Source organism: Callithrix jacchus, chromosome 8, assembly GCF_049354715.1.
Source record: "Callithrix jacchus isolate 240 chromosome 8, calJac240_pri, whole genome shotgun sequence".
NCBI lineage: Eukaryota > Metazoa > Chordata > Mammalia > Primates > Cebidae > Callithrix > Callithrix jacchus.
The window spans coordinates 95,829,863-95,843,807 of record NC_133509.1 but is presented as its reverse complement, the minus strand read 5'-3'; positions in this window follow the sequence as shown (position 1 = coordinate 95,843,807).

The following is a 13,945-nucleotide window of genomic DNA, read 5'->3' as shown; positions in this document are numbered from 1 at the left end:
GGAGGCCTCAGGAAACTTATAATCATGGTAACAGGGGAAGTAGGCACATTCTTCACAAGGAGGCAGGAGAGAGAAGAACAAAAGAGGAACTCACAAACACTTATAAAGCATCAGACCTGGAGAGAATTCATTCACTATCACAAGAGCAGCATGGGGGAAATGGCCCTCATGATCCAGTTACCTCTCTCTCTCTCCACACGTGGGGATTACAATTCAAGATGAGATTGGGGTAGGGACACAGGGCCAAGCCATATCAGAATACGTACCTCATGTGGCTACCACTTAGACTAATATTCTTCCTATGCATGATAGACAGAATAGCGGCCCCCCAAAGATGTCTATGTCTTTGGGATCCTGCTTTCAAGGCCTCATCCCAGCCACTTAAATCCAGGTGAGGCTAAGAGGTGTGTTCTGAGCCTCTCATAAGCAGAAGAAACCATTTGCAGCTGGTGGCTGCCTTAGAGTTAGCCAAGGAATTGAAAGGGTTGGTGTGTTTCTGCCTTGTCTCAGCCCATATTCTGGAAGATGCTTTATCTAAACAACCTGGGTTTAACTATTGTTTGGAATTTTAAATAATTTACCTTGTGCTCCTTAAATATCTGAATTCCCAATAACCCTCATAGAAGGCTGTACAACTTACTAAGCACACAAGAATTGAAATCATGTGACCAGTTTTGGGCTCTCCCTATTACTAGTATGATCTTGGATAATTATCTAAACTTCCTAAAGCTCAGTTTCCTCATCTGCAAAAATCAGGCAATAATGTGCTCCTGACAGGTTGCTGAGAGTGTTCAATGAGGTGATATAAGTAAAGTACTTAGCACAGTGCCTGGCAGAGAGTAAGTACCCCAGAATGCTAGCATATATTACTAATCACCCACAATATGCCATCACCCTGAGAGCAGGGGCTGCTGAAATGCTGCCTCACCTACACCCAACAGGGCCCCAACACATCCCATAGTTTCCAGCACAGTTTTGTGCACAGGCAGGCTAGAGAAGGCCATGAGGCTGCCAGAGAACAGAAAGACGAAGCCACATGCAGCAACCTGGTAACCTCGGAGAAGCAATCCTGGCATCCCAAAAACCTGACATGCCCTCCTGCTGCTGGCTGCCGCATTTGGAGCTGAGACAATCAGCCTGGCTTACATCAGTTCTCTTGAGTGGATTGCGGAGGGGCTGCTGTGGGTGAGGGTGGGTGAACTTGGTGCCTGACTCACTCCTCGCTCTTTTTCCCCTTCCCCATGCACAACAGAGGAAAAGGGACTGGAGTTCACAGAGTGACTGGTTGTTGCATTTTGTTTGTGATTTTTCCATAGATGGCAGCAGCCTCTCCTGGTAAATTCCCAAATGTTTTTTGCTGGTGTAAATGAGTGAAGGCCCTTTGCCAAGGACCTCCTCTGACTCCCAAAGCTGGTGAGGCTGGGAGGAGTTTCTCAGTCTCTCTCCCACTCTTGGCTGTGGCTTTGCTACCCAACCCCTGACCCTGACCCTGAGGACACCACTGCCCTGATGTAGCACCAGAGCAATGCAAGGGCACCTGAGAATAAGAGAGAGACAGACAGCCATCTTCTTTCATTTGTGACCTCTTTGAGCAAAGACATGACTTTGAAAAAGCTCAAGGCCCTTCATTGTACAACACAAACAAAGCAGGCTCAGGGCACCAGCTGCTTCATGAGTGTTCTCTTCCTATGGAAGGCAGCCCCAGCCCCTGGAGTCTCATGCCAAGAAATCAGGATGATTTGGATGGAACAATGGAGGGTGGGAGCACAGAAGGATGGAAGGTCAGAAAAGGAAAGTTTGACCTTGTAGTTTAGAGCCAGGTCTATTCTAGATGGGCAATATATCTGGGCAACCAGAAAAGCCATTGAGAGAGCCCTGTGGCCAGTGCTGTGGCCCAGGCACCACATAAAGAGCTAAAAGTGCCAGTGAAATGGATGTGGCTGCTGACCAATAACCATCATCCCCTGACAGCAGGTGCAGGGGGCAGAGGGACAAGTGGAACCTCTTGGTCATTGCAGACCAGGGTGCCCACAGTGATGTGAAACCCATTTGTCCTGGGAGGAGGAGGGAGAAGGAGGGGAAGGGAAAAAAACAACTGGCTCATTCTAGCTCCATAAATCACTGGAGGGGAGAGCCCTTGCCCAGTGAGGTTGGAGATTCTACCTGGAAGCTCCCTGATGGTGCACTGAGCCTGGGTGTCATAAATCACAGGGGCTCTGCCAGTGGCAGCCCTGCCCACTAGCCCACTGCAAAGATGCTGGTTGTTTTGCTGGCAGCTGACACAGTGCACTGTCCCAGAGGGCCAGGGGCAGGTGTCCGCCAGGCCATGGATGCAGGCCTATTTTGTGTGCTTCCCTTGGGTGGGATGGGGGAGAGTGGCAGTCGATTGCTATCCCTGGGAACTTAGCCCAGTGGCCTGGCATAGCCGGAATGTCCTTGGCCAGCTCTTTGTGAACCGCCAGAGGCAGTCAGGAGATGCATCTCATGATCAGATGGCCTGGGCTTGCAGAGTCCTTTTCCCAGGTTTCAGAATCATTTGAGGTCACTGAATGTCTTTGCTGTCCTTGTTAGGTCCCTCAGGTAGCTCTCTGAGTTCTAATTGTTCAGCTTGTGCTGATTTTGTTTAGCCTGGATGGGTGTGCCCCAGGGGTAGATGTGTTCATGTGGACCTTTAATAATTTACCTCATTGTCCTATCCAGCAAGGAGGGGGACCATCCCCCAAAAAAGGGATAGCAGCTGTCCCCTTTTACCTCCCCAGGTGGGCTACATGTATCCCCCGCCCCCACCCCTCATCACCCTCAGAATCACATCCCTGCTCACCCACCTGCAATGCCTCTTCCATCTGGCAAACACTTGACAATGCTACTAGGCCCTCCTTGAATGTCCTGACTTCTGGAAACCTTCTGTGACATCTCCCCTACCTCTCACCACCAGAGAACCAACAAGAGCCCTTCTTTCCTTCATGTGTTTACTGAACAATTATTAAGCCCCTGCTATGTCCTGGATGCTGCCAACACAGGAGAACACAAGATGGATACAGCCTCTGCCCTCACAGAGCTGTGGATTAGAGACACAATACACATAAATAAGATGGTTTGTTTGATTCGTGTTTTGAAGGAAATAAACAAGAAGCTGGGAGCAAATAATGCCGTTTAAAGTAGAGAAGCTGCTGTAGAGGGGGTGACAGAAGAAGGCTCTTAGGAAAGGACATTTTAGTGACACCAAGGACGAAAAGTAACTGGCTGTGCGGTACAGCGTGATCAGTTTGTGCAGAGAGAAGAGCAGAGAACAGGGGGACAGAGACCCCTGTGTGAGGCAAGGAAGGAGATGGGTGGAAGTCTCCTCCCGGCTGCGCCAACCCTTTGGCGTTTGCCTCTCCCTTGGCAGGTCTTTCATATTGGTCCCATTGGTTTACTGCCCTGGCTTCTGCGCTGAATGTGCGCCCTTGCAGGGCAGGGCTGTGTTGCATCCTGGGTGCCTCCTCGCCCATTCGATGAATCACGAGTAGAAGAGCTGCCTATTGGGCCCCGAACACCTGAGGAGGTTTCATACCTGTCTGCCCTCTCCCCTCCCCCTCCCTTCCAAAGGTGAACTAGAAGTCCCTGCTGGCTCCTCCTCTGGGAGAAGGGGATGCAGAGCCAAGTGGCCAGAGGAACTGGCCTTTCCTCCTGAGATAACCCTAACACCCGAGACACAAAGCCCACAGGCCTCGAACTGCTGCAGGCTCTGGGTGCCTTTCCAGCTGCTGGCGACGCCAGGATTCTCAGCGAGGCCAAGCACCTTTTATGGACACCCCCTGTCTGGCATGGATGCCTGGAACTCGTGATCAGTTTCTGCCCATTGTTTAGAAAGTGTTGCCATATACAATATCTGGTAAAAACAAAAAATGACACGTGCTCACTAACGTAGGATTAGATCTGTGGTGATCAGCATTGATGAGATACACACTTTCCATTTCAGTTCACCACGTTTGTGTGTCAGGCACAGGGCTGCCAAGAACAATGTGGCCCCTGCCTTAGAGAGACTATGGTCTGGTGGAAAAAAAAACCAGATTTGTGAACAATTACATGCTAGAAAATATTTTATTTGCTATGATATAGACTCCAGTTCAGCTTACAGATAATCAATTTTACCCGGGAAGGAAAGGGAGAGTAGGGAGCATTGGAAAGGTCTGGGAGAAAGTGAGTTTACATCGACCAGGCAGACAGGAGAGGAAAGGCCCTTCAGGGAGAGGGAGCAGTGTGAGCAAAGCGGCGGAAATGGTATGTTTGTTGCATTAACTGTAAGAATATTTGACAAGGTTCGAGAGTCAGAGGCCAGGGGCCTCTATGTCAGGCTATGAAGGGATTTGTGTGCTGGGCTCAGGAGCTTGGGCTTGATCCCATTGGCATAGGGGGCCCCTGCAGAGCTTTAGGCAGGACAGGGGGAGGTAAGGTCGTATTTACCCTAGGGAGAGATTGCTGGACTGGCGGTGTGGAGACTGGAGGAGAAAAGTTCAACTCAGGAGGCCAAGCAATCAGTCCTGGCACAGTGAGAACTGTCGCTGGGCAGTAGCCAGGGGCCGAGAGAGAGGGAAGATTCTGGAGGCCTGAAGGTATTGGAGTCAGCAGGACTGAATGCTGCATTGGAGGTGGAGAAAGAGGAGGGGTTGAGGCCAGGCTGTCAGGGTTTTCCTGCAGGAGACAAGAGATGCTTTGACGAGGCAGAACACAGAGGAAGGAGTAGATTTGGCATCCAGTTTGGACAGCTTGAGTAGGTCATACTCCGCATCAGACTTAGATCCTGGCAACTGGGGTCTCTTCCATAGGCCCCACGTTTTGGGGGCTACATTCTAGCCCTTCCTGCATCATACCACTTTCCATGAGCAAGGCAAGTGAGTGGGGCCATGGAGACGTGTCCTCCTGGACCCAGCAAGGCTCCTTCTAGAACTTGCTCCAGGTAACAGGCTGGGGGTTCCCTGTCCAATGACCCCAGACTGTGGCCTCTTGCCAGGTGTGTCCTCTGAAAGATGATCCACATTTCTGATGTGCACTCCCCAGGTTCCAGTAGTGGCCAAGTGGTAGTTGTCTGATGGGGTGTGGAGATGCAGCTTGGGTGTGCAGCCCCGGTTGTCCACACACTTACATGTGTGCAACACCTCTCGCAGTGGGACAGAGTAGAAGTTTTGAAGAGAAGAGGTCTCCATTTGTCTCCTATGAATACAAGGGACAGACCTGGAGACAACTGTAGGGTTATCTGAAATCTTCTCTTTTCAAGACTAATTACAGTATCAGCCCCCTACCTCACCCAAGCTGATCTGACTCTATTTCCACACCCTTCATCTCTTGTTACCCTCCTTTGCATTGACCCTAAATTTTGCATAATGAGGCAGCGTATAGATAGCTGCTGTATGAACTCCATCTACAGTCAGGAATAACCAGAGCATGTGAAGTCAGTTACACATGCTGCATCCCCAATGGCACTGATGAAGGCAGAGGTGACTCCAGGACACCTTAGTGGGTGAGAGAGAGGGGAACTACCTGGGAAAGAGTTTGGAGCTGTTAAGATGTAATTCAGAGGAGCAGATAATGAGCAAAGGACAAGAGAAAGGGGTGAAGGCATTCAGGGCATGCCTTTCATAGGATTCCAGCAAAGAAAAAGGAAGGGTCCACTTTGCTTTCAAGACTGTTGTCCTTACCCACACTCCCCTGCAGGGTCTCCCCTTTGTCTTTCAGGAAAACCAGTAGGTCTCCTTCCCCTCTTTGCTCTGCTCTGATTACAACACAGAGTCTTCTCTTCAGGAGCAACAGCTCTCTGGATTATCTTCTCATTGGTCACCTCATCAACTCATCATCTTTTTAATAATCTCATCTGAAAACATATCCTTTCTCATTTGCCTCTTAATTTCCCCATTCTCCAGTGACTTTTCTCTCTCTCCCTTTCTTTGAAACCTTATTCTTATTACTTTATGGAACGCTGGGGGATAGATTGTCTAGAAAATATGTACTGTAAAGTAAATGCATATGGCGATATCTCTGAATTGCCCAGATCCAGTCCAGCTGTGCAATGTCACAGACCCAGCTGTTTACTTGTACACAGTGCAATTGCAATGGCTTTGTGATATGGCACTGGCTTACAAGCTACTCTGGAGCTGGTCAGGAGCTTCATGCGCACAGTTAACCTTAGATCACTGTGATTAATCGTAGAGCAGCCATGGCAGATCACACTCTAGTCCCCTGGCAAGGCCAGCTGGAGCACTCCTTCAGCCTGAGCAAACAGGGAGCAGATTTTAATTCCAGGCCATTAGCTGCTGCCTGACATTGCTGTCCCTGTGGTGTTTCATAAGCCCTGACAGTTCCTCACCATTGTTTTAGGGAAAGCAGGCACTCCTCTCCCTTTACCACCTGATTGCCTTCCCTGGAAATGAACACTCTCTCCCCACTTTGAATCTTGTGCCAGAAGGAAGGAGGGGAAATGACTGCACATTCCAAAAAGGTCAAAGATGGCCTGAAAGCAAAGGATGCACGCGTCTGCCTCACTTCCAACAGCCCTTCGCAGTTCCTTTTAATTAGCTCAGTTTGTGTTCCCCTCAGGTGGGGAGAAGCCCAGGATCACTCTGTCAACAGCTCTATCTATAGCAGAGGCCCCATCCTTCACCCCGGCATCTCCACTTGCACAACGCTCGCTGACCCCGAGACTCAGCTGTGAGAATCAATCATCTCCTTCCAGAATTCATCATTCAGCAGCTGCGGGGCCTCAGCTATTTTTATCACCGCAGGAAGCTGGTGGCCAAGGACGTGCTGGGCTACCTTTGCAGGAGGTGTTGCTGTAGAAATGAGTTGCGGGTTGTCAGGGCAGCTGAGCCTCTGCCTCAAGGTTAAATCCAAAGTGCCTGACCTGGAACAGGAGAGCACTTGATCTTCTTCCATTCTACAGCAGTCAAAGTGCCCCAGCAGATGTCCCAAGGAGGGGACGAGTCCAGGGACACTGTGGAAGGACTCAGAGTGGGAGGCAGAGGGAAACAGAGTGGACATCTGTGTACATGTACCTGGGTTTCTCCTACCCAGACAGGGAAATGGGATATCATAACCCTTAGGCAGCTGGCTTCAATCCCCCGCACAGTGCCAGCCAAGGAATTCCCATTTTGCTGTGTTCTCATCAACCACCAACACTTGTGGGGCGCCTTCTATGTGCCAGGCCCTGGACTGGGGCTCAGGCTCCAGGATCTGCCCTGGAGTTGTCCAGAATCCAGAGAAGAGGACAAATCAGATGCAGTATCATGAAACCCTGATGGCCCCTTGCTCCAGTCACCCCAGGTCCTTAGGTCCTTTGCTCTGTTCCGGGGAGGAAGCCATGGGGTGTAAGAGCAGGTAACACGGAAGGATTTTCTATTTGTAAAGGTCCATCCGATACCCCAAACAAGTTCCTTCAGCACAGGCCTCTGAGATAAGGCAGTATTTTTAGTTTGTTTAGAAATCATCTGGCTTGCTAGCTGTGCACATGTGTGCTTTGCTCACAACGTAGGAAAAGTAGAACTCACCAACGTCCTAACAGAGAGAAGGGGTAAAGATGTCTCTGATTCCCTGGACATCTCTCATTTCAGAAAAGGAGAAGGGGTAGTGCTCTGAGGCTCTGCTAGTGTGAGCTCCTGTAGCCTTTAGGAAGGGGGAAAGGAGACCCTAAATTCTCTGCTGGAGGGATGGAGTGGTGGGGAAATGGAGGCTCCTCTTCTCTTCCAAACTCAAGTTGTTACAAGAAAGGGGTCCCCAGCCAGAACCCCCAAGAGAGGGTTCTTGGATCTCATGCAAGAAAGAATTCAGGGCAAATCTGTAAAGTGAAAGCAAGTTTACTAAGAAAGTAAAAAAGCAAAAGAATGGCTACTCCATAGACAGAGAAGCCTGGAGGACTGCTGGTTGCCCATTTTTATGGTTATTTCTTGATGATGTGCTAATAAGGGGTGGATTGTTCATGCCTCCCTTTTTAGACCATATAGGGTAACTTCCTGTTGTTGCCATGGCATTTGTAAACTGTCATGGCACTGGTGGGAGTGTAGCAGTGAGCTCAACCAGAGGTCACTCTCACGGCCGTCTTGGTTTTGGTGGGATGTAGCTGGCTTCTTTACTGCAACCTGTTTTATCAGCAGGGTCTTTATGAGCTGTAGCTTGTGTCAATCTTCTGTCTCATCTTGTGACTTAGAATGCCTTAACTGTCTGGAAATGCAGCCCAAGAGGTCCCACCTTATTTTATCCAGCTCCTATTTAAGATGGAATTGTTCTAGTTCAAACATCTCTGACACAATGAGAGAGAGAGAATTGAGTCTGGGTGGGTCCAGAAACTCAGTTCCCTACTGAGCAGGGGAGAAGGCCAGTTTGCCCACAGCCACCCAGACCTGCTGAGGACAAGCTATGGGTTGTTGCCCCAGGCCCTTCCTGGTGATAGAGGTGGAATGAGAGCTACCCCAGGAAAAGTCACCAGGCTTGGGAGAAGAATTTGTTTTGAGCACAGGAGCCAGTGGGAGCCAGGATATGGATCAGCACCAGAGGTCCTGGGAGGTTTATCGACTGCCCCAGGGCCCTGGAGTCCCCCAAAGCCAAAAGCTCCCTCCCAGCCCCAGGCTGTCTGTGGCTGTGACTCTGACCAGATACTTTACTGCCCTAAAATAGTCTCTTCCACAGCTAATGTCAAATTAGCAAACTGTTTAAAGAATAAAGTCACTTGACACTCTCATTTACAGCTGAGAAGTGTGCAAATTGACGTAACCTTTCTGGAGGACAATTTGGCAATTAGTATGGGACCTTAGAAATATTCATACTCCTCAGGCTAATAATTTCTGTTTTATAAATTTCCCCAAGCAAAGAATATCCAAAAATAGTGGAATCGTGAAATGATTAATGGTGCATCTATTTGATGAAATCCAGTGCTGTTAAATATTTAATGATATGGGAACGTGCTAAAAACGTAATGCTCAATTTAAAAAGCCAGGATAAAGAATGTATATAGAGTATGATCTCAGGATTTTTGTTATTGTAACAGTTGCTACAAGAACAGTCCTTATTTAAACAAAGTCCTTTATAAGCCACTTACTTGCATTAGAAGGAACACCATAGGGGAGGAGTGTTGACTGGCATGCAGAGCAATGTAAGAGATGCTTTGGGGGCCAGTGGTGGTGGGGATGGTTGGGGGAGGGGCATGGAACCAAGAGGGAAGCCAGGAGCCTGGAGGTGTGAGTCTGAGGCCTCCCAGAGTGAAGAAGTCACAAATACTCCGCCTGGTGGCTGCCTGGAGGGCACAAAGATGCCTGATGTTTTGGCTGCTACTGTGGCTTCAGACTAACTCCAACTCCAACCCCACTCCCTCCTAAAATTTTCAGTGAGGTCTACCTCATCAATAAATGATCTGTGTGAGTGGAGATTCAGGGTAGAAATCCAGGGAAAGACGTACCATCTATCTAAGTTCATGAAATACAGAACAACACAAGGAAAGTAGCTATAGAAATCCACGGGGCAGGGGTGATCCTAAGGGCTGAAGACTCCATGGAATTTCCAGAAGCCTTGGGGAGGACTTTAGACTTCTTCTGGAGGGCATGGGACAGTGTAGAGCCTCTCCAGCAGTGTGAGAGGCTGGGGCATTCTGGTTGATAGCCAGCATGGGTATAAAATGGCACATAGGCATATACAGTCACAGGGCTGGAGGAACAGTGCCAGTACTCCCTGGCACTCCCTGGTAGTGGGATTATGGTGATATTTTCCTTTTTATACATCTTAGAATTTCTAATTCTTGTATAACAAACATAGATTTTATAATTTTTTTAGGAGTCAAAGTCTCACTCTGTCGCCCAGGCTGGAGTGTAGTGACACAATCATAGCTCACTGTAACCTTGGACTCTTGAGCTTAAGCTATCCTCCCACCTCAGCCTCCTGAGTAGCTGGGACCACAGGTGTGCACCACCACACCTGGCTAATTTTTTTATTTAGCCATGTTGAGACAGTTTCACCATGTTGCTGAGTCTGGTCTCTAACTCCTGGTCTAAAGAGATCCTCCCACCTCGGCCTCCCAAAGCACTGGGATTACAGCTGTAAGCCACTGTACCCAGCCAGATTTTCTAATTTTCAAACAACTAATTAATGTAGATACAAGACACTGCCATTCCATACAAGACACTTGTGGAGTCTCTTTCTGCCTCTGGGTTGGTGAGAAATTGGTGGGCACAGATCCCACCATGGACTCAGACTCTTCATGTAACTGAGGCTAGTGCTGGGAGCCAGGGGCCCTGCCCACTCACTGGTGTGTACCAGAGATCACATGAGATCCCCAAGATGGAACTCAAACACATATTGGACACCTTCCTGTCTAGGTTGCAGCCTGGAGCATTCTGCAGGTCCCAGAACAGGGTCCATGAAGAGGAACCAATTTCCCTACAAACTGAGGCACAGTTACAGTTGTTGGAAGGACATAATCAGCCATGGCATCCTGGTTTCTCTGCCTTCCTTTGAGCTTCTCTGTTTATGCGTATCTCCTAAAGGCATGCAAGTCAAATGCCCTGTCACCCTGGTTTTCGTCTTTGAGTATCTTTCCGCTCCTTATGATAGAGCAGAGGCCTACGATGCAGGGTCAGTTTTCTTTCCTCCCTTCTTTTGTTAAAGGGAAGTTCTGTACCTAATACATAGAGAAGAAAATATAATTGACCCATGTGCTCATTGTGCTTTTGGGTAGACAATGCAAATATTTCTGTCTTCATTGACAATACCTATTCGTAATATCACACTTGGAGCTTTTCGGCCATTGCCTATGTGGGGATCTGAAAATGTTTTCTATTCAGCCATTCATCTTCAAACCATCTTTCAATTAAAAGAGAGGAAATTGAGAAAAACTATTTGCAAGCTCATTTTTCTGAATGATGCCCTCAAAGTTTTTTTGACTGTGGCCCAACTCAGGCTTGGCAGAGGTCCCCACAGCCATCTCCCTCTGTCCCCTCTTTCCAAAAGAAAAACAAAACTGAGTGATAAATAAAGAATATTAGAGGAACAGACAACCTCTTATTTATAAAAATACTATAAATAGTATATATATATATATAACTTTATGCTATATTATTTCTTATTCATTTTGCAGTTTTTTAATTATAGTTTTTTAACGTCTAAATCTTTTTACATTGTATTATATTTGATAATGTAAAACAATACTTTAAAAGAAGTTTAGTAATGCTTAGTGTTTCCTAGTAGGATGCAAGTAAATAACCTTTTGTAGTGCTTAGTAATGTTTACAGCATTGGGCGTGGTTTGCACCTAAGATCTTGGCATTTGGGATTTCGTAATCCCTGCTGAGCCCTTCCACTGGCCTTGGACCATCACTCAGCAGCCTCCCAAATAGCTGGGATTACAGGTGCCTGCCACCACACCTGGCTAATTTTTGTATTTTTAGTAGAGATGGGGTTTTACCATGCTGACCAGGCTTGTCTCGAACTCCTGACCTCAGGTGATCTGCCTGCCTTGGCCTCCCAGACCGCTGTAATTACAGGCATAAGCCACTGTGCCCAGCCCCACAGATACCTATTCTAATCATGAGTTTTCTCTTCAAGTCTTCTGAGGCAATAATCTCTTTCCAGACCCTGATTTGCTTTTTCTAATCAAGGATCTTGAGATACCGAGAAGTAGGCAGGGGAGAGACCTGAAGTTAGTCTGTCAACTAAGATTCTTCCTCAGTTGCCTAAGATCATCTCCCCGGGGTTTTCCAGGTCGGATTTTGAGCACTGAGTTGGAACAAAAGCGCTGGCCAACAGAGGAGTGGAGTTTAGGGGAAGAACAAGCCATGTTCACAAAAAGGCCTGAGTAGAGGAAGAAAGCCAAGACACAGGGAGGCAGCAGGCGCAGGCTCAGGAGGCAGCCTCACAGCAAGGAGACCTCCTGCACACACGACGAAGAGCACGGTCAGGGCCGGAGCAGCCAGCTTACTCACGGAGGAAGGAAAACCAATCCCCACGGTCCAGGGACACAGAGGATCCAGCAAATGGAACTGCTCAGCTGCTTCAGTCCCCAAGGGCCTGGCACTCTTCAGCTTCCTAACTTCTCTTTTTCTTCTAGAATCCAGTTTGGATGCAGGTTCCTCTTGGTTTCAATGAAATCCTAGGCCTCTAAGAAAAAAGTTTCAGTGAGGGGTCCCTAAGGCCTGCTGACTGTAAAATAAACAAAGCCCAGTGGTGAGGGGCTCCTTCTTTCAGACTCCTCTAAAATTTCAAGGCGCTTTAAGAACACAAGATTCTTTCATATACAACTTAAAATTCAAAGAACCACTAATTGTCTTCATTTTTTCTTTTTTGAGACGGAGTTTCACTCTTGTCACCCAGGCTGGAGTGCAATGGTACAGTCTCAGCTCACTGAAACCTCCACCTCCCAGGTTCAAGCAATTCTCCTGCCTCAGCCTCCCAGGTAACTGGGATTACAGGCATCTGCCACAACACCTGGCTAATTTTTGTATTTTTAGTAGAGACAGGATTTTACCATGTTAGCTAGGCTAGTCTTGAACTCCTGACCTCAGGCGATTCACCTGCCTCGGCCTCCCAAAGTGGTGGAATTACAGCATGAGCCACTGTGCCCAGCCTCTGTCTTCACTTTTACAGATGAGGACACTGAGGTTCAGAGAGGTTAAGAAACATGTCTAGGGGTACAGAGGTAATAAGTGGCAGAGGCAGGCAGGCCTGAAATCCAGCTGATTCTAGAGCCTGGGCTCATACTTCTGAAAGGGTGGGTGCCCCAGGCTGGGACATTGACCTCAGGTCTTGAATAGCCCTGGAGAAGTGAGAGGGAGGGCAACAGAGATGGCTGCAAAGGGGCTGGAGGAATAGGAAGGGGATGCCATGAGCTGCCATAAAGGAGTGTGTTCAATCAGCCAGTGAATGACAGATGCCCTCTGCCAACTCTGTCCCATGCTTACCACTGAGAAAGGCACGAAGGAACAGAAGCAAATGGCCCTTCAGCCATGTGAGTGAGGCCAGATAAGGGCAGAGAAAGGGGCATCTCAGGGGCTCAGCTGGGGGTTCTGCTGTGTGAAGCAGGAGGACTCCCAGGGCCCCACTCGGGGAGTGGGGGCAGCCCCGTGGAGAGCACACATCCTGGCTGAGGAGGTGCTCCAGGACAGGGCAACATGAGGCATGGCATGATCAGTATACATCACAGGGAACACGCTGCTGTCCACTTCAAAGAACGCTTTAGATACTGAGGTTAAACGTGACCTGTGCACAAAGGCCAGGCGCAGATCTTTTTCCTTGAGTAATACAATGGTGTGCAGCGTGACATCCAAGCTGGTTTTTGTTTCTTTTAAAAAATTTTTTTGAGACAGGGTCAAGCTCTGTCTCAAACAGTAAGGAGTGCAGTGCAGTGGAGTGCACTGGCCCAAACACAGCTCACAGCAGCCCTGACCTCCTGGGCTCAAGCGATCCTCCCACCTCAGCCTCCAGAGCAGCTGGGACTACAGGTGCTCACCACCATGCCTAGCTAATTTTTTTTGTATTTTCATAAAGTCAGGGTCTCACTATGTTGTTCAGGCTGCAGGAGTGGTTTTATCTCTACTCCAAAAGTAAGTATTGAAAAATTTATGACATGGAAAATAGAAATAGAAAAACACCATGAGACTCTGGTGCAGCTCACTGGACAATGACACACTTTCTGATTGCAAAGTCTGCTGATTCTCTGTTTTAGGCACTCTGTCCCCAAAGCAGCACTGAGCCCCCCCCCCCCCCCCCAGCCCCACCGCACTGCAACCTGGCGCCTCGCAACTGTCAGGACTTCTCTGCTGTGTGCAAGACTGCCTGTCAACCTGTTCTTCCTCCCACCAGAGGCCGGGCTTGGCCACTTGGCAAGTGCCCTGGCAGAGAAGATGGCGCTCCCCCAGTTGAGTATGGGTCTGGCTTTCATCCTCCATTGTAGCTAAGTGTCTGTGTGAAATTAAAACAGTTTGGTGGATTCCCTC